Here is a 21,360-nt window from a genome sequence, read left to right as displayed (position 1 = left end):
CAAGTTGTAGCATGTAGCAGAATTTCATTCCTTTTTAAGGCTGAATAATATTTCATTGTATGCATAAAACACATTTCGTTTATCCATTCATCTGTTGGACAATTGGGTTGTTATTTTTAGTTATTGTGACTGTGCTGCCACAAATACTGGTGGACAAATGCTATAATTTGGATATGAAGTGTCCCCTAAAGGCCCATGTGTTGAAGGTTTGGTCCCCAGCCTGTGGCACAATTGGGAGGAAGTGAAACCTTCAGGAGGTATGGCCTCCTGGGAGGAGGTTAGGTTATTGGTAGTGTGTCTGTGAAGGGGATATTAGGACCACTGCCTAGCTTCTTCCTTTCTCTTTGCTTTCTGGCCCCCATGAGGTTAGTGACTTCCTCCATCACACAGTCTCACCATGATATACTGCCTCACCACAGGACCAAAGGCAATCGGGTCAAATGATCATGGAATGAAACCTATGAAACTATGAGTCAAAATAAACCTATTCTTCTTTAAGTTGATTACCTCATATGTTTTGTTACAGTGATGGAAAGCTGACAAACACAATAAAATATATCTTTGAATCCCTGCTTTTAATTCTTTTGGGTACATTCCTAGAAGAACTACTGGATCATATGATAATTTTTGGAAGAACCATTATTCTGTTTTCCACAGTGACCATACTAATTTGCATTTCCATCAATAATGTACAAGATTTCCTATTTCTTTTCATCTTTGCCAACACTTGTAATCTTCTGTTTTTTTTCCCTCTATAATGGCCACCTTAAATAAGAGTATGAAGTGGTAGTTTATTCTGGTTTTGATTTGCATTTTCCTAATCCAAATTACTTTTGTTTTAATCCAGTTTTTTTAATTGTTGGTTGTTCAAAACATTACATAGTTCTTGATATATCATATTTCACACTTTGATTCAAGTGGGATATGAACTCCCATTTTTACCCCGTATACAGATTGCAGAATCACATCAGTTACACATCCATTGATTTACATATTGCCATACTAGTGTCTGTTGTATTCTGCTGCCTTTCCTATCCTCTACTATCCCCCTCCCCCCTCCCCTCCCCTCTTCTCTCTCTACCCCCTCTACTGTAATTCATTTCTCCCCCTTATATTTTTTTCCCTTTCCCCTCACTTCCTCTTTATGTAGTTTTGTATACCCCTGAGGGTCTCCTTCCATTTCCATGCAATTTCCCTTCTCTCTCCCTTTCCCTCCCACCTCTCATCCCTGTTTAATGTTAATCTTCTTCTCATGCTCTTCGTCCCTACTCTGTTCTTAGTTACTCTCCTTATATCAAAGAAGACATTTGGCATTTGTTTTTAAGGGATTGGCTAGCTTCACTTAGCATAATCTGCTCTAATGCCATCCATTTCCCTGCAAATTCTATGATTTTGTCATTTTTTAATGCAGAGTAATACTCCATTGTGTATAAATGCCACATTTTTTTTATCCATTCGTCTATTGAAGGGCATCTAGGTTGGTTCCACAGTCTTGCTATTGTGAATTGTGCTGCTATGAACATGGATGTAGCAGTGTCCCTGTAGTATGCTCTTTTTTGGTCTTTAGGGAATAGACCGAGACGGGGAATAGCTGGGTCAAATGGTGGTTCCATTCCCAGCTTTCCAAGAAATCTCCATACTGCTTTCCAAATTGGCCGCACCAATTTGCAGTCCCACCAGCAATGTACAAGTGAACCCTTTTCCCCACATCCTCGCCAGCACTTGTTGTTGTTTGACTTCATAATGGCTGCCAATCTTACTGGAGTGAGATGGTATCTTAGGGTGGTTTTGATTTGCATTTCTCTGACTGCTAGAGATGGTGAGCATTTTTTCATGTACTTGTTGATTGATTGTATGTCCTCCTCTGAGAAGTGTCTGTTCAGGTCCTTGGCCCATTTGTTGATTGGGTTATTTGTTATCTTATTGTCTAATTTTTTGAGTTCTTTGTATATTCTGGATTGTTTTAATCCAGTTTTATCTTAACAAATACTTTGTCTTTTCTCAGTAATATGAGAACCCCCCCTTTCTCCTTTTTTGTACTTATTCTTTGCATTTCCAAAAAATTGCAGTAAAACACATATAACACAAAATTTGCCATCTTAACCATGTTAACGTATAAAGTTCAGTATTAAGTATACTTATATTGTCATTCCCTAACCAAAATGCCTTTTATAATGAGAAAAAAGAAACTAAAGGCTATATAAGAAAGAGAAGAAAGCATGGATTCTTGGACCCTAGAAATGTTCACACACTGGTTGGATCAATGTTGGCAGGAAATTTCATTCAACTCCTGAGCACCTCCACTGAGCTGGGCCAGGCAAGGGGTTCCAAAGTCAGGGTGATCTAGTCTCCACCACTGGGTTTTAGCCTTTGTGGAGATCCATGGGAACAGAAGAGCACCCTGTTGTGTGTGGGGGTGGTCGGAAAGATATTGCAGATGAGGGAGAATACGAGCTCGAAGGACAAGCAGATGTTTGTAGGTGCACAAGTGCAGAGAAAGGAACTGGCACGAAGCTGTTGCACTGTGGCAGCACGTGTCACCACTGCCATTACATAACCATTTGATAATATTGATGCCTGTCTTCCCTACTTAATAAGCTTGATGAAAGCAGGACTAGTGGTCTCATTCAACACTGAATCTCCACCACACCCAGCACAGGCAGGTGTAGAATAAATACTTGCTGGATACATGAGTGGTTGATAAGAAGGACCATGGAGAGGAGAGCAGCCTGGATGGACTCCACAGGTGAGGTGGGCTGGAGGGACAGCACTGCACAGACGGTGGAGATGGGAGCATGTCAGATGCTTCACAGGAGGAGCCAGTGGGGGAGACTTCGGAGGCTCAGGTTGAGAGAATGGAAGGACACACGTTATGGTTTGGATCTGAAATATGATCCCCAAAGCTCGTATGCTGAAGGCTTGGTCCACAATGCAGCAGTGTTCATAGGTGGGGCTCTTGGGGAGTGAGTGGCTCATGAAGACTCTGATCTTATCAGTGGATTAATACCTTGATGGGTTCATAGCTGATGACATTACTGGGAGATGGCAGAAACTTTAGGAGGTAGGATCCAGTGGGGGTAAAAAGGTCACTGGGGTGCCCCCGGAAAGATATGTCTTGTCCCAGATATCTCACTTTCTCTCTCTCTCTCTCTCCCCGCCCCCCCCCCCGCCACTTTCTGGCTGTCATAAGGTGAGCAGCTTTCCTCTACGATGCCCTTCTGCCACGGTGTCTACCTCACCAGAGGCCCAAAGCAATGAAGCTTAGGAGTGAAACTTCTGAAACTGTGAGCCAAAATGAGTTTTTCCTCTTTTCAATAGTTTTTTCCCTCAGGTATTCTGTCACAGTGAAGGAAGGCTGATTAACACAGCACGTTTGCTGTGGAGTAGTGGAATCCCTGAAGAAAAGGGGGAGGCTGGGATATAGGCTCATGGAAGGTTTCTCTCTTTTCATGGGACTCTGATGGCCAACATGGAGAAGACAGAAAATACCAACTGTTGGCAAGGATGTGAAGGAATTAGAACTCTCCTGCATGGTAGGAAGATGGGTTCTTCTTGTCATTCCAGGTTTAAACGACAAGCTGGTCACTGGCTGCTACAGCCTACCATTTGGGTCAATTAGGAGAACCCCAGCACCTGCACTTGGACTAACAGACATGAGTGCCCTCTGCTTGAAGGAATTTCCAAGGTAAGTCTGAATTCATAGGCTATGGCACAACCTAGAGCCCAGAGTATCTCTGTGCCCCCAGCCTCCAAAATATCAACTTTGTCCATGTGTGTCCTTCTCCTTATCTCATGCCATGCATATGGCAGGACTTCAGTGGATAAAAGGTGGACCCTGCTCTTTTCAAGGAGCACACAGGACAGCACTGATGAGTTGCTTCCTCCCACTGATCTCTGGGTAGTACAATGAAACCCACCAGGGAGTTCTGCCTGGGCAGGTTTAGTGCATACCCTGTGCAGGCACCAGCATTCTAGCTCCAGCCAGTGGTTCAACTCCAGACTCACTGCATTGAGCTCCTCAGCAGCCTGATATGTGCATGTGGGCCAGTGTGGAGCCTCCAGAGGGCAGCTTGGCTCGATGCCTGAACAGCTCAAGTCTATATGTGGTCTGTATCTTCCTTCTCAAGTTGGAAGATGCTGTACTGAGTTACCAAAAGGCACTTTACTCACTGTGGGGGAGCACAAAGAAATGCCCCACATCTCTGGGATGAGGGTACAGTCCAGCAGTGGGAGTGTAACGAGCACAGAAGACATAATGGGAACTCAATTAAGATGGCATGTCATTAGGAGCCACCCTGTGCTCTCATTCAAGTGCTGCCAATCTCAGAGGAGTGAAGGGTTGGGGAGGGGTGGGGAGGCCAGGGATGGTCCTGGAGCAAGGTTCCCTGTGGGGAGGGCAATCTAGGGCAGAGGATGGAGGAGGCTATTCCAGGTGCAAGAAACAACTGGGACCCATATGTGAACCCACAGAATTCAAGAGCTGGCCAGGTCTGGACCCATGTATGCTCCCACTCAGGACAAAGACCTCCCTCCACCCTACCTAAGTCCCTGGAACACATGTTCCACTGTCCCTAGCCTAACCACAACTCCCACATGAGCTGGGTCCCATTCTCACTGGCCAAGAAACTGGGAAGTACCTGGCATAGGGCCCTCCACTTCCTCCACACAATAGCCCGAGGCTCCAAGGGAACAGACAAGGAGCCATTTTTGTGGTCAGGAAATGTCTGTGGTAGTTGCGGACAACACAGGCCCTCCCTGGACCCTTCTAAAGTGGAGGCCACATTCCTAAAGATTCTCAACATGCCAAACTCTTGCTTCTTCCTGGGAGGCGCATCTTACATGGGAAGATGATTATCTTTCTCCACATCCATGAGGTCCACTTGGATCCAAACATCTTTAAGCACAAGGGCAGGAAATTGAAAAAGGAAGCAGCAAATACTAAACTGTGGTTTAGTTCAATGGTTTTCAACCTTTGTTTTCCATTAGAGTTACCTAAGGAGCTTTAAAAAGTGCTCATATTCAAATACTTCCACAGGCACTTCCAAAAAGAAGACCTAAATGGCCAATAAACATATGAAAAGGTGCTCAACTTTATTCATCACCAGGAAAATGCAAACTAAAACCACACTGTGACTGTGACTGTGACACCACTATACACCCACTAGAATGACTGATATAGAAAAAAAAATAAGAAATACCAATTGTTGGCAAAGATGTGTGGCATCAGAACTCTCATGCATTGCTGGAGGGAGTGGAAATTGGTATAGCACTTTGGAAAATTATTTAGCATAAGGTACAAAAGCTGAACTACTTACAACCAGACTTGCCTAGCAATTCCACTGTTTGGTCTAAACCCAACAGAAATGTAGACATGTTCTCTGAAAGATCCACTTTGGAATGTGCACAGCAAGAGTGGTCATAATAGTTCCAAACTGACAACTAAAATCCAAATACCCATCAACAGTAGAATGGGCAGATAAACGGAGAAAACAGTCCAGCAGTAGTGAACTCCTCAGCAAAGAATGAACAACCACAATGGCTTGGATGAATCATCTCATAAATATAACATTGAGTGGAAGAAGTCAGAGACAAAAGGATATCTACTGTAAGACTTCATTCACACACTACATGTACCAGTGGCCTGGACCGAACTAGGCTGTTGGTTAGCCTTGGAAGTTGGGTAGTGACTCGAAGCACATGCAGGGGTTGCTCCCCATGTTCTGTTTCTTGAACCAGACGCCGATTACTTGGCATAAGTTCACTTTGTGAAAATGTACCAAGCTCTACACTTATGGTTTGTGCAATTTTTTTTTTACATGTATCCTATCCTTTAATAAAGCTTTAATTTAAGCTGGTGTGGTGGCCATGGCTGTCATCCCAGCAGCTTGCGAGGCTGAGGTGAAGTGGCACCTCCTTTCTCCACAGAAAAGCCCTCTTCACCATGGCTGATTTTAGGACTGTCAGCAAAAGAGTCCATTGTAGATAAACTTCCTATTTTCATGTCACCCTGTTTACTTGGCCACTGGCCGAGAAGATACCAGTACTTCAGGTGCTGGATACCCCCTTACTAGTTTTTCACAAACGTATCCGTATAGTACTTTGAAGAAATGTGCAGACAAGGCCTCTGGCCTTGAGTTGGGCTTCACATAGATGTCTACACTTTTAAGATAAGTTACAAATGGGCTCCATGGTAACAGCTGGCATGGGGAGGAAAGAAAGGGGAGATGAAGCTCTCCCCTTCTCAGGTGTTGTCCTTGAAGGGTTAATTTGCCCAAAACAATGAAAGAAAAAGATGCTTTTATGTGAACTTCTGCAGACTGTGAACTTCTGAACCCCTCCCCTTACATGCTGGGTATAAAACTCTGAAACTCCCTGAATTCAGGGCTCAGAGGATTAATTGATTACAGCAAAAGCTGTGCCCTCTAAACCTGGCTGCAGCCAAATAAAACTTATCTTCAGAGCCTTGCCTCGTTTGTCCCTACAACAGTGGCAGGAGGATTGTGAGTTCAAAGCCAGCCTTGGCAATTGAACAAGGCACTTAGCAACTCAATGAGACCTTGTTTCTAAATAAAATATAAAAAAGGAGATGTGGCTCAGTAGTAAAGCACCCCTGGGTTCAATCCTCTGTGCAAAAAAAAAAAAGTTTTCATTAAAAAATTTTTTTTGGAAACCCATATCAATTTAGTTAGATCTTTAGGATGGGGGCAAGGCCGAAGCATCTGTATTTTCTAATATCCCATCCAGGAGTAAAAGGCACTGGGAAAGAAATCCACTCAAAGGACTCAAGAGGTCCTGTCAAAAGCTACTTGCAGGTGAGTGTAGTGAGATGCTGGGGTGGGAGATGCCCACCTTTGCCAACTCGTAGCCTCATGCACAGGCAGAGGAGGTATTGCAGCATGCTGTAGTAATGTGCTTCTTCAGCAGCGTGTGTTGAAATCTGGTTGCATCAGTGTGTAATGGTGTGTAATGGGACCAAGATGGGTCCACTTCACCCCATCCCACCCTGGGGAAGTGGATCACTCAGCACAACTGCTACAGGGCCACTTATGGAGAGGTGGCAGCCGAACTTCCCTGAGGCTGAGGCTCTGACCATGAAGGTGGTGGGGAGGAGGTCTGACTCAGGGTGTCTGTGCTTGTGGGCAATAGCCAGCTCCGGGCTCCAAGCCATGCCCACTCTCCCTGGCCTCTGTGTCCAGATTAGGAACTTGCAACATCTTGCTGAGGACTACATCAAGCTCAGCTTTGAGTGCATGGCTGAGAGCTTCCCTAACTCTCTCTGCTTGGTGGCAGCTGTGATGGCTAACTTCCAGCATATTCTGCTCAAACCACAGGCAGCTTAGACAGGATAAGACAGGACATGGGCTCACATGCAGGTGTTCTACCCACCTGGACCCCATCTACCTTTTCAGAAACATGAACCAGGAACCTTCTGCTGTGGGAGGGGCCTGAGCACGTTTCCCCCATCCCTCCAGGTCCCCCACCATCGACACAGAATAAGTAGGCTGGGTCTGCAGGCAGTGTCCCTGTAGGTTATATCCCATCTATGAGCAAAGAGTGAACAGAATGAGGCCTCCTTCATCTCTGCTGGACAGGGACGCTGGGGGGCCTTAGCTGTGCTCATTTGGCCAAAGGACTCAGAGCGGCTTGGGCTGCAAGAGGACAAGCTGAACTGATAAAAGATGTATCACTCAAGGATGGGTGACTAGGTTAAAAAAAAAAATCCTTAGAAGTGACAGCAACATGGATAAGGCAGAGGGGTGTGAAAGCGTCTCTCTACTGAGGCTGCAACCTTCTGCTTCCTTGGCTTCAATCCCCTCCCTGTGGAATGGAGTGACACCTTCCACTGGTCCAGTAGGGCTGAGGGCCCACAGCTTTGCAGGAGTGGGTCACAGGGAGGCCTGGGCCTTGAGGGGTCTGCCTGTGCTGCTACTGGCTGGCACCTCAGCCCCATGCTACTGGCTGCCACCTCACCACTCATGACAGCAACCCCTTGCTAGCCAGAGTGACATTACCCCTTCCTGTTGACTTCTTTAAGAGGCAATTATGAAATGTTTCTTTTTTTGTGCTTCAGGAAATGAGTGGCCATAGGAGTTCTTGATTTTTTCCCCTAGAGATATGCGCTCTTCAGACAGTTACACAAAGCAGAGACAAACGAGAGCTGACTGGGGCCAGGCGACTGAGGCGGCAAGAGAATCAGGGAGTGTCCATGCAGGAGAGTGGTGCAGGCTGGGCATGGAGGTGGACACAGGGCAGCTGGGCTCCAGGCTGCTCCTTGGACTGTGAGATGTAACCAGGGGCAAGCCTGGGTTTCCCAGTAAATAGACAAGCAGACGACTTTCCTCAGAACAAAGGCATCAAAGAGCCAAACTGACCGGAAACCACACAGGCAGGGCGGGTCCACCTGAGGGAGTCCTCATGTGAGGCCTGGGGGAATCACTCAGCCTGGATGTCCCCAAATACTCAGCTTCACCTTCCAGACCTAACAGGGATCTGTGATCAGGAAACCAGATATTTTCCCCCAAGCTGTTGATATTTGCCAGCCTGACATATAACTTCTGGACGTCATCATGAATTCTCCTGGTTTCTTTATATACACTCTAGTAAGAAGTCAGTAATCCAGTGCCCTTTATTATCTGTATCACAGTTAAAAAACTAGGATGTGAATAAAATGAAACAAAAGTCCCTGTGTGTCCCTGAGATGTCACAAAGCTCATACCCAGGATTTCTACCATGGTCTTGCTGGGTGAATTTAGGGAACTATTTATTCTTGTGTTAGATGCAAATCAGGCAAGGTTTCTGTACTGATCAGATCTCAGCAGGAAACAGATGCCCCACCCCCCCCACCGCTCCCCCGCACCCAGACGCCCCAGGTACCAGAGGAGAGTTTAGGCACAGGTTGAGAGAAATCCACAAGGAAAGGTTAGGTGCCCTGGAGTCAGCAATAGTGGCAACAGTGGGGAGCTGTGACCATGTCCTCCACCCCAGAGGAGGAGGGAAAGTCTACTGGAGCCCAGAGAGTGGCTGGCAGTAGTTGTGGTTTGGGGGTGAAAACACAGACATTGCTGCTGTGAGGCCCAGCAAGTGAGAAAGCTGAGGGGGTAGAGTACCCTAATACCACTTTCCTCCTAGCCTCCAACCTTAGCTAGGATTTTCAATTGGTCAAACCCAACTGAAGCATGAGACATGGAGCTGGTTGATGTCATCCACCAAGGTCAAGTCTGGGAAGTGTAGGGAAGGGCAGAAAGCCTAGGGAAGAGCAGTAGTGGGTGGGGGACAGCAACCAAAGAAAGCCTGGCATAGTGATCTGGCTTAGCCATTCTAAAAGAGGAAGTTAGAAGTTAACCTGCTGTCACGCAGTACCCCAGCACAGATGCACAGGATGGGAGGCAGCCAGAGACAGAGGCAGCCATGGAAAGAGGTGTCAAGCATTCTAGCACTGTGGGGAACTGTGATCAGGGTCCCATCGTGGAGGGACAGTTAAGTTCTACTTAACTTAGCCATTGCAAGGTGAACATGTATGTTCATACGGAGGACTCTGAATCATCAACAAAGGCTAAATGTGGTCACTTCACTATCAAACACTGTACTTTTATAGGGCAGGGAAGATTACAACACAGCTTAGAGAGACACTTCATTCAAAAGAAATCCAGCAGAGTGAGGTGTGGTGTAGCACACCTGCCCAGCTCCTGAGGAGGCTGAGACAGGAGGGTCACAAATTTGACGCCAGCCTAGGAAACTTAGGAAAATTCTGCCTCAAAAATAGAAAATAAAATGATCTGGGGATGTAGCTCAGAGGTATAGCCCTTGCCTAGCATGCACGAGGCCCTGGATTAGATCCCAAGAATTGCAAAAACAAACAAACAAACAAACAAAAAATAGATAGAAAAGGGCTTCCAGTTAAACATGCCAGTTTATCTATGTGTCCCAGTCCTGTGTCTCTCTTGAAGTGCCACTAAAATGACAGGAAAAAAAAATCAAATGGTATAAATCCTTAAAGGCAAAGAGAATGGTAAAGGAGACATGAGTAGTTGAGAGATTTCCACAGGCAGGACTGCAGAGGGGCACACAGGCGGAAAGCAAGTGCTTTATGCTCATACCCTGGGGGAGCACAGACTGGGGAGAGCAGGGAGTGTGGCTGGTGGGATAAAGTACAGGAGCCAGTCGGGGGTAGGAACCAAGGGAACTGGCTTGAAATCCTCCCTAGGTCCTGCCTACCCAATAGGAGAGACATAAGCTGGTGGGAGGACAGTTGGATATAGGGATGAAAACAGGTGAGGGGAGTACAGTCGCAGACTGATCAGTAGGACTCAATGTCCCACACCACCTCATCCTGACCTGACCTAGGAATACATCACCCTATATGGGACTATGGTAGATTGAAAACATGGCTGCTAATTTTTTTTTGCCATTTCTCCCATTATGAAGTGGGTCTGTGCCTTCTTTCCTGAATCTGGGCAGGTTTGTGACTCTAGTGGAGATGATGTACGTGGCTTCCAAGGCCAGGCCATATAGTGTCACACAGCTTCCATCTCACCGGCCAGAACACTCACAGTGGAAACCTGAGTAACCGTGTAAGAGGTCCAACAACCAGGCCTCCATGCTAGAAAGGCCATGTGTCAGCAGGCACTGTGGAGCCCTGCCTTCCAGCTATCCCAGTCTAGTGACAGACCACCTTGGAATTGGATCCTTCAGCCCCAGCTGTTCCAGCTCACAGCCACCACCATTCCAGTTGCCCTGGCCACTGCAGCCATCCCAACCTAGTCCTAGACATTGCAGAACAGAGAACAGGGCCCCGGGTCCCTGATCTGCAGCATAATAAGATGGTGGTTGCTTTATGCTACTAAGTTATGGGGTAGTTTGTTATGCAGCAATAGTTAACTGGAGCACGGCATTGGAATGCTTCTCTTGAGAAGCTGAATGACTCTAGAGAGGTGTTGATCCTTTTAGGATGACTTTTGGAATTCAGTAGGATTCCCTGCATGTTTTACTCTAGACAAGGACAAAAAACAGGTTTACTGAAGGTAGATCAGGAGCCACAGGGCTGAAGCCACAGGCCCCTCCTCAGATGTGCTAGAGGTCAGCTGCCTGAGCAGCTGAAGGAAGCTGCACACAGTCATCATTGTCTGGAACTTGGAGAGAGGGGCTTTATGTCACCATATCCTCTACCAGGGGCACCTGAGCCATGTTGGGTTGGGGAAGGACATACATGCATGCTAAGGCTGAGCATTTCTTCTGAGGGGCAATCTCCATGGGCACCAGCCCACAGAATGACTTTCCTTTCTTTCTTTTCCTTCACCCATTGCCCTTCCTCTTCCCTCTCCTCCCTGCCTCTGTCTCAGTCCTCAGCATTGCCCAGGGGCTATATAGCTGGCATGTCTACTAAAGGCAAATGGACTGCAGGTTTTTCTTTTCTTTTTCAAAACTTTTCATGCTTTAATTACATTTAAAAAGTATATAACAACTCTCTAGAGTCATTCAGCTTCTCATCATTATATAAGTAGTATGTATTTCTTTCTTTCCTTTTTTATTGGCGCATTACTTATTACTAATTATACTGATAGTGAGATTCATTGTCAAGTTCATAATACACATAACATAACTGGGTCAATCTCATTCCCCAGTACCTTTCCTCTCCCTCTAAGTAGTCTTTCTTTCTCTTTCTCTCTTTATTTCTTTTTTCTTCCTCCCTTCCTTCCTTCCTTCCTTCCCCTCTCTCTCCCTTTCTTTATGATTAAACTCAGGAGTGCAGCACCACTTCCCCAGCTCTATTTTAATTTTTTAGTTTGAGACAGGGTCTCAGCAAGTTACTTAGGGCCTCACTGAATTGCTGAGGCTGTTTTCAAACTTGTGATCCTCCTGCCTTAGCCTCCCAAGTCATAGGGATTACAGGTGTGCACCACTGTGCCTGGCTAGTAGTATGTATTTCTTGTAGAAAAACAAAATATATATATATATATATATATATATATATATTGAAAATCACCCATGATTCTACCAGCTAAACACACACACACACACACACACACACACACACACACACACACACTACTGTTGCCAGGCTTCTACACAGATTAAAAAAACTGCGGGTTCATGTCTCATCTGAACACCCTTCTGCTGAGCACTGCCACAGGTGGGCTGTGCTGCAGGCTTTAAATGTGCTAATTTTACCAAATCGTCCAATTTGGAGGTAGGCATTCTATCCATTTGATAGGCAGGAGACAAACACTTAGGGAAGCTCACGTCTTGCCTCTGTCCCTGGCTGGCTCAGAGATGGGTGGTTTCCAACCTCAGGCTGAGTCCAGTGCTGCTTTCCTTGAACACTAAGCTCCCTCCCTCACACCATCTTCACCTGGGTTTCACGTTTTGTAAGTTGGACTGAAATTGAACACAAAATCCGAGGAACCCTATGCTGTAAAGATGCTAGTAAATTTCCTCTCGATCTGGAAGAAAATTGTCTTTGTCAGTTAAAAAAATAAAAGAAAAAAAGCCGGAGAAGTCTGTCAAGGCCGGATGAGTTGAGGTCTAAGCAGCAGTTCTGGAGAAACGGAGGGAGGCAAGGAAGGCAGAGCGGGAAGGCTGTTCAGGGGGCCTTCAGTCAGCTGTCCCCAAGGGAAGCACTGCCTCTCTAGGTGCTGTACGTTGAATGTGGTTTGTCCCCTCTGAAACTCATACTGAATCTGACTGGCACTGCGGCAGTGTTGGGAGGCTGGACCTTTAAGAGGTGAGGAGGTTGTGAAGAGGGTGGGTTTGTTTTGAACCTGTCCCCTCCAGTTTTCTCTTTTGCATGCTTGCCACAGTCCTTCTACTTTCCCACCATGCTATGCCAGGCATGAAGAGCAAAACAAAACCACCTCCAGAACTATGAGTCGAAATAAACTGTTTTCCTTTATAAGTTATCCAATCTCAGGTATTCTGTTGTAGCAACAGAAAATGCAGTAAGATAGTGGGTTTAAAGACCTCACTACTGCTGGGTGTGGGGGCACACACCTGTAAATCCCAGCAGTTTGGGAGGCCGAGGCAGGAGGATCACAAGTTCAAAGCTAGCTTCAGTAACTTAGTAAGGCCTTAAGCAACTTAGTGAGACCCTGTCTCCAAATAAAAAATAAAAAAGGGCTCAGAATATGGTTCAGTGGTTGAGCACCCCTGAGTTCAATCCCCCGTACCAAACATAAATAAATAAATAAATAAATAAATAAATAAATACCTCACTACTAACTCTGTCCCCCATCCTCAGGGTTCACATTCTGACTAGGAAGTCCACACTAGTCCCCTAGGTCATTACTTTATCCAGTTGCTGACACTTTCAGCACCCTGGTCTTCCTTGAATACACTCCAAGGTTTTTAAGTTGGGAAGTTCCCAGCTGGACATGGTCTTATTGTTTTCTTACTGTGATGTTGTTTTCCATCAATAGCTTGCAAACTCTGGTACCTGGAGAAAAAGGGAAAGTTAATGATGGAGACAGAGCACTCAGGGTAGACCTCTGACCCAAGCAAGCCTGGGTGGAAGCTGAGGGATGCAAAGCTTGGCTGTGACAAGTTCTTTAAAAGCTACGAGGTGTGAGCTGGCTGCGTGCTGGCCAAGAGAGACCAGCATGTGGCTTCCACCCAGGGGCATTCTCCCCTTGGAGGGTTTCCTTCTCACCCAGCTTGTTAATCATCCAGAGCTGGCAGAAACCTCAGTGCTCTTTCTCTGCTGTCTCGAGGCCTTGTATAAACACTAAGTGGTCCCTTCATTCATCTTCATGAATAAAGCTACTCATCAGATATTTATTGGAGCACCTACTAAATGCCAGGCATTGTCCAAGGGCTCTGGAGATACAGCAGTGGCTAAAACAGAAAAAACCCACTTGCTCTCAAGGGCCTTGTGGTCTATTGGGGGATGAACAACTAAAAAAATAAATACATTAAATATTTGATAACCAGTGGTGGTAAGTGCTACGGAGCAAAGAATACAGCTTGAGAGAGGGGCTGGCAAGGAGTGCCTGGAAAGAGTGCCAAAACTCTAAGGAATGTGTCCAGGAAAGGCTGGACATCTGAGAAGGTAAACTGTGAGCAAAGACCTAGAAGAAGTGAGAATATGGACCTTGAGAATTCGTGGGGAAGCAGGCTTCCAGCGGGAGGGAACAGCAAGTACAAAGGCCTGGAGGAGAGAGGTTGCCTGGCACGTTAGAGGTCAGTGAGGAGGGGGAGTGGCCAGGGCAGGGAGGATGAGGGGAAGGGAAAGGGGAGGAAAGAGAGGGTCCAGGTAGGAAAGAGAGGCCTGGGCTTTGACTCCTAGAGTCACTAGAGGGTTTTATAAGACAAGTGACACAATGTGACTCATGTTTTAAGAGGATCACTCTGGATGCAGTGTTGAGAATGAACTTGGGAGAAGGATGGAACCAGTTAAGGGGCAATCATAGAAATCCTAGGAAGCAACAAGCATGGCCTGGACCAGACAGGCAGCATGCAGGTGCTGAGATGCGGGCAGATTCTAGAAAGTGAAGCCAGCGGGATTTGCTGATGGACTGGAAGTGAGATTAAAAAAAAAAGAAGAGTGAAGGAGGACTCCAAGAATTTAGGCCTGAGCAAGTGGGAGGATGGAACTGCCCTTTTCTGAACTGTAGATACCTACAGGGTTGGGATGTTATAGGGAGACAGCTAAAGAACTCAGGGTTCTACATTGTTATATTTGAATCTAAAATGTCCCCCAAAAGCTCAGGTGTTGACAGTATGGTCTCCAATGCAGCAAGGTTCAAAGGTGGGGCATTTAGGCAGTGACTGGATCAGTGAGGGCTCTGATCTTATCAGTTGACTGATCCTTCAAATAGATCAACGTCTGAATGGATTACTGGGAAGGAGGAACCTTGTTAGAGGAAGCAGGTCACCAGGAGTGTTCCCTACAAGAAGTTTCTTTATTTTATTTATTAATTATGTGATGCTAAGGATCAACTCCAGTCAGTGTCTCACACATGCTAGGCAAGGGCTCTGCCACTGAGCTACAGCCCCAGCCTCTTAGAAGGTTTACCTTCTGGCTGCCATGAATTAAGCAGTTCTCTACCACCCGCTTCTACCATGATGTTCTGCCTCACCTCAGGTTCAATGGAATGGAGCCAGCTGACCATTGACTGAATCCTTGGAAACTGAGAGTCCAAACACAGCTTTCCTCCTCTAAGTTGTTCTTGTCGGGTATTTTGGTCACAGTGATGAAAAGCTAACACAGACATGCTACGTGTGAGATGTCTTTTGGACACTTGGCTGGAGATATCCAGGGGAGAGCCTGGAAATGAATATTTGTGAGTGTTCAGCATGTAGCTCTTCGAAGTCAAGATGACCATGATGTAGAATGGAAGTCAGTGGAGAAGCCATCCAAGGACAGCATGCCACTCAACAGCTCAGCAACTCAGTTCGAGAAGTAGTGGCAAGAACATTAGGAGAAGGGATTCCAAGGAGGATGGAGCAATCCACTGAGCAAGGTCCTGCAATACAAGGACAAAGAATTAACAACTGGATTTAGCGTCCTGGAGTTACCAAGATCCTGGTCATGAGAGATTCAGGAATGGGTGGGATGAGCACTGGAGGAGTGAGTTCAAGAGAGAAGCTGAAGTCCTAAACTGGGGGACTGAGGTGGATGGCAGCCGCAGTAGGGCTGGAACAAAGGAGCCAGGGATCATAGGATAAACCGTTCTCCCTTTACATTCCTCAAGTGTGAAATGCAGAGCGCAAAGCTGGTTCATCCATGATACCCTTAAGTGGGAAGTGCCATTACAATGCTGGGCTAGGACCCCTGGGTGCCAGGTGTCACCATTTCTGGCTCCTTGAGTCAGATATCGCCCCCTCCCAGATTCCCATGAAGTAATTCCCATTTTCTCATGTGTAGCTCTGGGATAAATGGCCATAGCTTGGGGCTGCTCAGCAAATTCTGTTTCTTACAAATTAAGATCTAGCCTTAGTCCCTTCCCTGATAGGAAATCAGAGTGAGCAAGACAGGCAGGGGCCTCCCCTCAGGAAGCTTGGTCTTCTGATGCAGGAGGTAAATGATCACCAAGTAGCAAATGAGCAGGCAGGTCATTTCAAATACCAACAAGCACTCTGAAGACACGAAAATGGAGTGAAAGATAGAAAATAAATGTGGATAACCCACCTTCAGTCAGGCTGTGTGGTCAGGCAGACTCTCTGGGGGAATGACATTTATGACACAGCCTGGACAATGATGCCCAGCTGATTCTCGAGCTGGGCCCTACTCCACTGCTCTCAGGCCTACCCTATGGCATTTACAGTATTTATGGTCTTGGGACAAGGCCAGGGCCCAGAGTGGCCTTAGGTTCAGAGCCAAAAGGAAACATTCTTTCTCCCTTCTCTCTCTGGTTCACATTGTGGGACTGTTTCTCCACGATTACACAAGACATGCATTTCCACTGAAGACCAGGAAACTACTGAAAACAAAAGAAGGAAAAAACCAAGCAAAACCCCCAGAGTCACATAATTCTACTACTTGGAGATGGCTAACTATAAGTTGCACTTGGTATGTACCCTTCCAGACATTTTTCTATGCATATATAAATTTCTTTTTTTAACATATATTTTTTTTAATTATAGGTGGAAAGAATATCTTTATTTTATTTCCATGCAGTGCTGAGGATTGAACCCAGTGTCTCACACATGTGAGGCGAGGGCTCTACCACTGAGCCACAATCCCAGCCCTATAAATTTCTTTAAAAAAAGGTATATTATGTTTTGTAATCTGAATTTTTGAATACATCTGTTATAAAGCACTCTTCTCAAGTTATTAATTTTCTTCTTCAAGATGATTTTTAATGATTGCACAGTATTTCATTACATATACATTGTTTCTGGTGATTGCTACTATGAGTAAATGCTCCAATAATCTTGTATCCTTTTTCTTGGGGGGTGGTAGTGGTGGAGGTTGTGAAACAGATTATTTCCTCCGGGTTGTGGCTTAGTGGCACAGCACTTGCCTCATACATGTGAGGCACTGGGTTCAAGCCTCAGCACCGCATAAAAATAAATAAATAAATAAAGTCATACATATAAAGATTGTCTGGTGTTGTATGTCCTTTGAAAAAAATAAAAAGAAAACATCTCTTTCCAGTGATATTTTCCAAGGGGTTTCCAGAATCAGTTTCTGCCTTCCATGAGTGGCATGTCCTGAGGGAAAGGGAGTTCTGGAGGATGCAGTGGGGAAAGCACAAGCCCTGGAGGCCCCCCAACTTGTTGGCTTTGAGTCCTTGCTCTGACAATTCCAGTTCACCCAAGACAAGTGACCACTCAAGGAAAATAAGCCCACTGCAAGGGACATGGATCTGATTTGTTGACTGTTAGATCTGCAACACTTAGCACGTAGTAAATGTTCAATAAATACAGGTCTCGAGGGAGCCCAAGGCTGAAGGGAAGGAAGGGCAGAAGCTGAGCCCCCAACATGGGGGGCCACTTCCATCCAGACTCATTTAACTCTCTGACATACATTGGTCTTCCCTTTTCTTCCTTATGGGTTTAAGCTGCAGGAAAACCATAGTCCCTCCCATAAACCCAGAGAAATCCAAGGGGATTTCCCACCTCAGCCAGAAACAGTGTCCCTCTGGGGCCCCAGGATAAAGATGGCTCCCCTCCCCTTGGGGGAATTCCCTTGGGAAAGCTCCTCCCTCCATGGAGAGACATCCCAGTGGTCAGGCACTGGACCAACGTGGCTTTGGGTCACGGCTGCTTGGGGATTGCTGGGCAAACAGAGGGCTCTACAGAAACAGCCTGTCCCCAAAGCCAGGATTATTCCCAAATCCTCAAGTTCTCCAAGGGGCTTCCAGGCACAGTCTGTGGCCCCATGAGGGGAGTGTCATGAGAGCACGTGAGTTCTGGAGTGTGAGGTGGGAAAAGCACCAGCCTAGAAGGCCACCAGACCTGGCTTTGAGTCCAGACCTGACTCATTCCAGCTTAGCTGGGGCCACCTGTGGGATGAAGGAGGGACATGAGTCTATCTTGTTGGCTGTTAGATCTGAAACACTTAGCACATAGTAAACGTTCAATATGACACCAGGGCAACATGTGGTCCTTTCTGAGCCTGTGTTTGCTTATCTGCAACATGGGGATGGTAACATATCTCATGGGCTTGCTGTGAAGACTAAACAAAATGTGGGTAAGACACACAGGTGCCTAGTGCTCAAGAAATACTAGAGTCCACAGCCCTGGAGGGTTGTTTCTGCCATGCCCCAGGCCCCATGGCACAGAGAGGAAGCTTTGCAGTTCCTCCTTATTAGACCGAATTATTTGCTTCTATTCCATTTGTTGACCCCACCCAAACATAGCTGGTATAGCATGCACCATTGTGCATGTCCAACCTCCTCACCCTACCTGCAGGCTTCAGGGCAGCTGAAGGACAAGAGGCGTGCCTCTGTACAACACTAGGAAGTAAGCAAGGTCATTATCTCCATTCCACAAACAAGGAAACAGCTTTAGGAAGGTGAGGTGGCTTGCCCAAGTCACACAGCAGGGATAGGCAGAACAAGATTTGAGCCTGTGATTCCTGGGCCTGTGCTCTGTTCTAGGTAATTCTCTTGCAAAGGGACTTGGGGGTGAAGAATAAGTGACCAATTCAATGTCCCTACAAAAAAGGCAGGCTGAACTCTAGATGGAAGGTAGTCTTTGGTGAGTCGTCAAAGTACCACTCACGTGAGTCCCAGCCCACCTTCCTGTGGAGCTTTATGTGTGCAGCAGCTGTGATGCCTAGGGACCCTGGGTTTAGCTGGGCTGGGACAGGCTGATGGAAAGGGGCAGGAGGCCAGGCTCCATCTACCAATGTGGAGTCCTGTCAGCAAGGGGACTTGGGGACCCTTAGCCCAGGTAAGGTGGCTGCAGGGCACTTGCTCCAGAATTGGCCTAGCTGCAGCTGTGGGGCAAACAGGGCTCCCGACAAGGGCACAAGTGGCTTGAGTTAGTCATTTCTGTGAGCCCAGGACCCATGTGGAACCTGTTGTGGTAAAAGTTGAATAAAGGATCCCTGAGTCCCCAGCATCAGGGACCAGTAGCTAGACTTAAGCTAGGGATGTGAAGGGAGGGAACAAGAGGTCAGGTAGGGGGATTTAATGACCAAGAATGTCTTCAGTCTCCCTTCCCCCTAAGATAATGGAATTGTTGGGTTGGGGCTGTAGCTCAGAGGTAGAGCACTCACCTAGCATGCCTGAGGCACTGGGTTCGATCCTCAGCACCACATAAAGTAAAATAAAGACATTGTGTCCACCTATAACTAAAAAATAAATTTAAAAAAAATGGAATTGTTTCAGGAAGGCATGTCCATGGCTGATTCATCTTTGTCTCTACACCACGCCTAGATTATGTTAGAGAGAACTGATAGTAAGTACAACTTATTGGTGGTATAACTGGAAGTCAGTTTACAGGATGACAGGTGGTATGTGCTTGCATGCATGGGCCATCAGGGAAAGGGCAAGTCCCACTGGTCTACTGTGTCCTGACTGGGATGGGCCTGGAGCAGGGCAGTGACCCTTTCCCTCACAGAGTGTGGCTCCCTTCCCAGCTGGCCTGTGGCTAAGTCTCCCTTTCTTAGTCTAAGAGAGTCCATTTGGAGGAAACGACTGGTTCTAGGTGATTCTCTAGTGGAAGAAATGGAGTTTGGGTTGTAATGTCCTTTCCTCTGGGAGCTCCCTAGGCCACAAGAAAGAAAAACACAGACCAGTTATCTCCTTATTGAGACTAAAACTGACACTTTTGCCTAAATGGTTGAAGTGGCTTTTTCCCATCCCACCTGCCATCTCCACTGCATGCATAGATGGCTACAGATAATCCCAATGCTTCATATTAAAAATACGCCTTGATGGGATTCTTGTTTGTCTTTTGGTATAAACCGAGTTGCCTAAGCAGGTGTGCTGCATGGGGTCAGCACAGGCCCAAAGCAGGTGAATTTATCATCTGCTTGTCTGTGTAGCTTTAAGCTTCAGGCCAAGGATGCTCCAAATCCCAGAGTAAGACAACCTTGGAGACCAGGTCCTTATGCCACCTTCGTCCACCATGGCCCTACGTCTATAAAATCACCTTTAAATTCCTCGAACAGCAGCCAAAGGCCTACTGGCTCTGGCCTACTGCACCTGTCCATTCCTCCTCCATCCTGCACTTCACTCACCTGTGCCTGGGTGAGGGCCAGTTGCCTAGTCCAGCTGGATTTTGCTTAAGCCAGTGGTTCTCAAAATGTAGTCCTCAGACCGAGTTCATGAAAAGTTCAATTTATAGGTCTTTTCATTTACAGCTGGTGCTTTTTTTTTAAACCAGCTTAAGCAATCTTTATCTTACTTAATAGCAAGAAGTCCAGTGAATACAGCAATAATGATGAAAATTATTAGTATCAAACAACACAAAGTGAAGGAGAAAGCTTGATGGTGAGTGTGAGAGGCCTGCACGCGATTATGAGGGTGTGTTTACTTGGTGTGACAGGCGAAGTCTGAGCGATGTTCCGCAAACACAGAAGCATATGCCCAGTTTGGATTGGATGTCACACCAGGCTCGTGTGATTGTGTGTGTCACTCGTGTGATCGGATGTCACACGAGATTAGGGAGACCCTGGATAACTGGCTCAAAAGATGGACCATACTTTTTATGGGTGTTAAACTGGGCCCAGGCCCCCAATCCCTGCAAACACCCCACAGTCAGGCCCTGCTTCTCTGTGCCAGAGCCTGCAAAGAGAGCAGTGCTGACACTGGTCCAGCTGGCTCAACAAAGGGGAAATTCTCTCCTCCTTGAGTCACCACACTGACAGTGGGAGTCACATAGCAAGCGCTGGGCTACAAACGATCTGTATGCTTGTTTCACTATGCCCCATCAGTTCCAAAATCCCCTGTGATGCTTTTACATCAGCACCAGATCCAAAAACTTTCCCCATGTTTCCCCCAGTTCAAAGAGAACAATACACTAGGAATCAAAGCTCCATCATCATCAAACTGACTCCCCCCACCCTCCAAAAAAAAAAAAAAGATCCTGAACTCAAGGTTCTCTGAGCTTGCCATCCAGAGTGACAAGGCCCCTCCCTACCTCTTCTGCTGGGGAAGGGGTGGTAGCAGGCCTGGAGGCTCCTGTCACTTTGCCAAGAGGACCCCAATCTGCCAGGTGGACACAAGCTGCTACCTGCTTCTTCTACCTGAAAGCCAGCTCCAGCATCTCCTCGCCCAGTTGCATGCTGGTACATGAAGGTTCAGTGTACAAGTCCTAACACCCTGGCTCCGTGTCACTGCTGACGGAAAGATACCTTTTCTCTAGGACAGACAGTGACCACAGTTGGCAATGAACACTCACTAATGATATTTTCCACGATTGGTCTTGGGCAAAACCTCTGAGGTGGCACTCAGAGTCCTTGCTCATCTC

General features: G+C 46.6%; 1 long non-coding RNA gene across 1 annotated transcript in view; it reads right to left on the bottom strand.

The window, feature by feature from the left end:
• Positions 1–14,875: 14,875 nt before the first annotated feature.
• LOC143399634 (uncharacterized) overlaps positions 14,876–21,360 on the bottom strand; it is a 38,810-nt gene continuing 32,325 nt past the window's right edge. The window contains exon 3 of the long non-coding RNA XR_013091419.2: positions 14,876–15,458. This is a non-coding gene — a long non-coding RNA (uncharacterized LOC143399634). The remainder of the gene's footprint in view (positions 15,459–21,360) is intronic.

This window comes from Callospermophilus lateralis, chromosome 5 (genome assembly GCF_048772815.1).
Source record: "Callospermophilus lateralis isolate mCalLat2 chromosome 5, mCalLat2.hap1, whole genome shotgun sequence".
Taxonomy (NCBI): Eukaryota; Metazoa; Chordata; class Mammalia; order Rodentia; family Sciuridae; genus Callospermophilus; species Callospermophilus lateralis.
The sequence above is the reverse complement of the archived record's forward strand: the minus strand, read 5'-3'. Positions and strand labels throughout refer to the sequence as shown.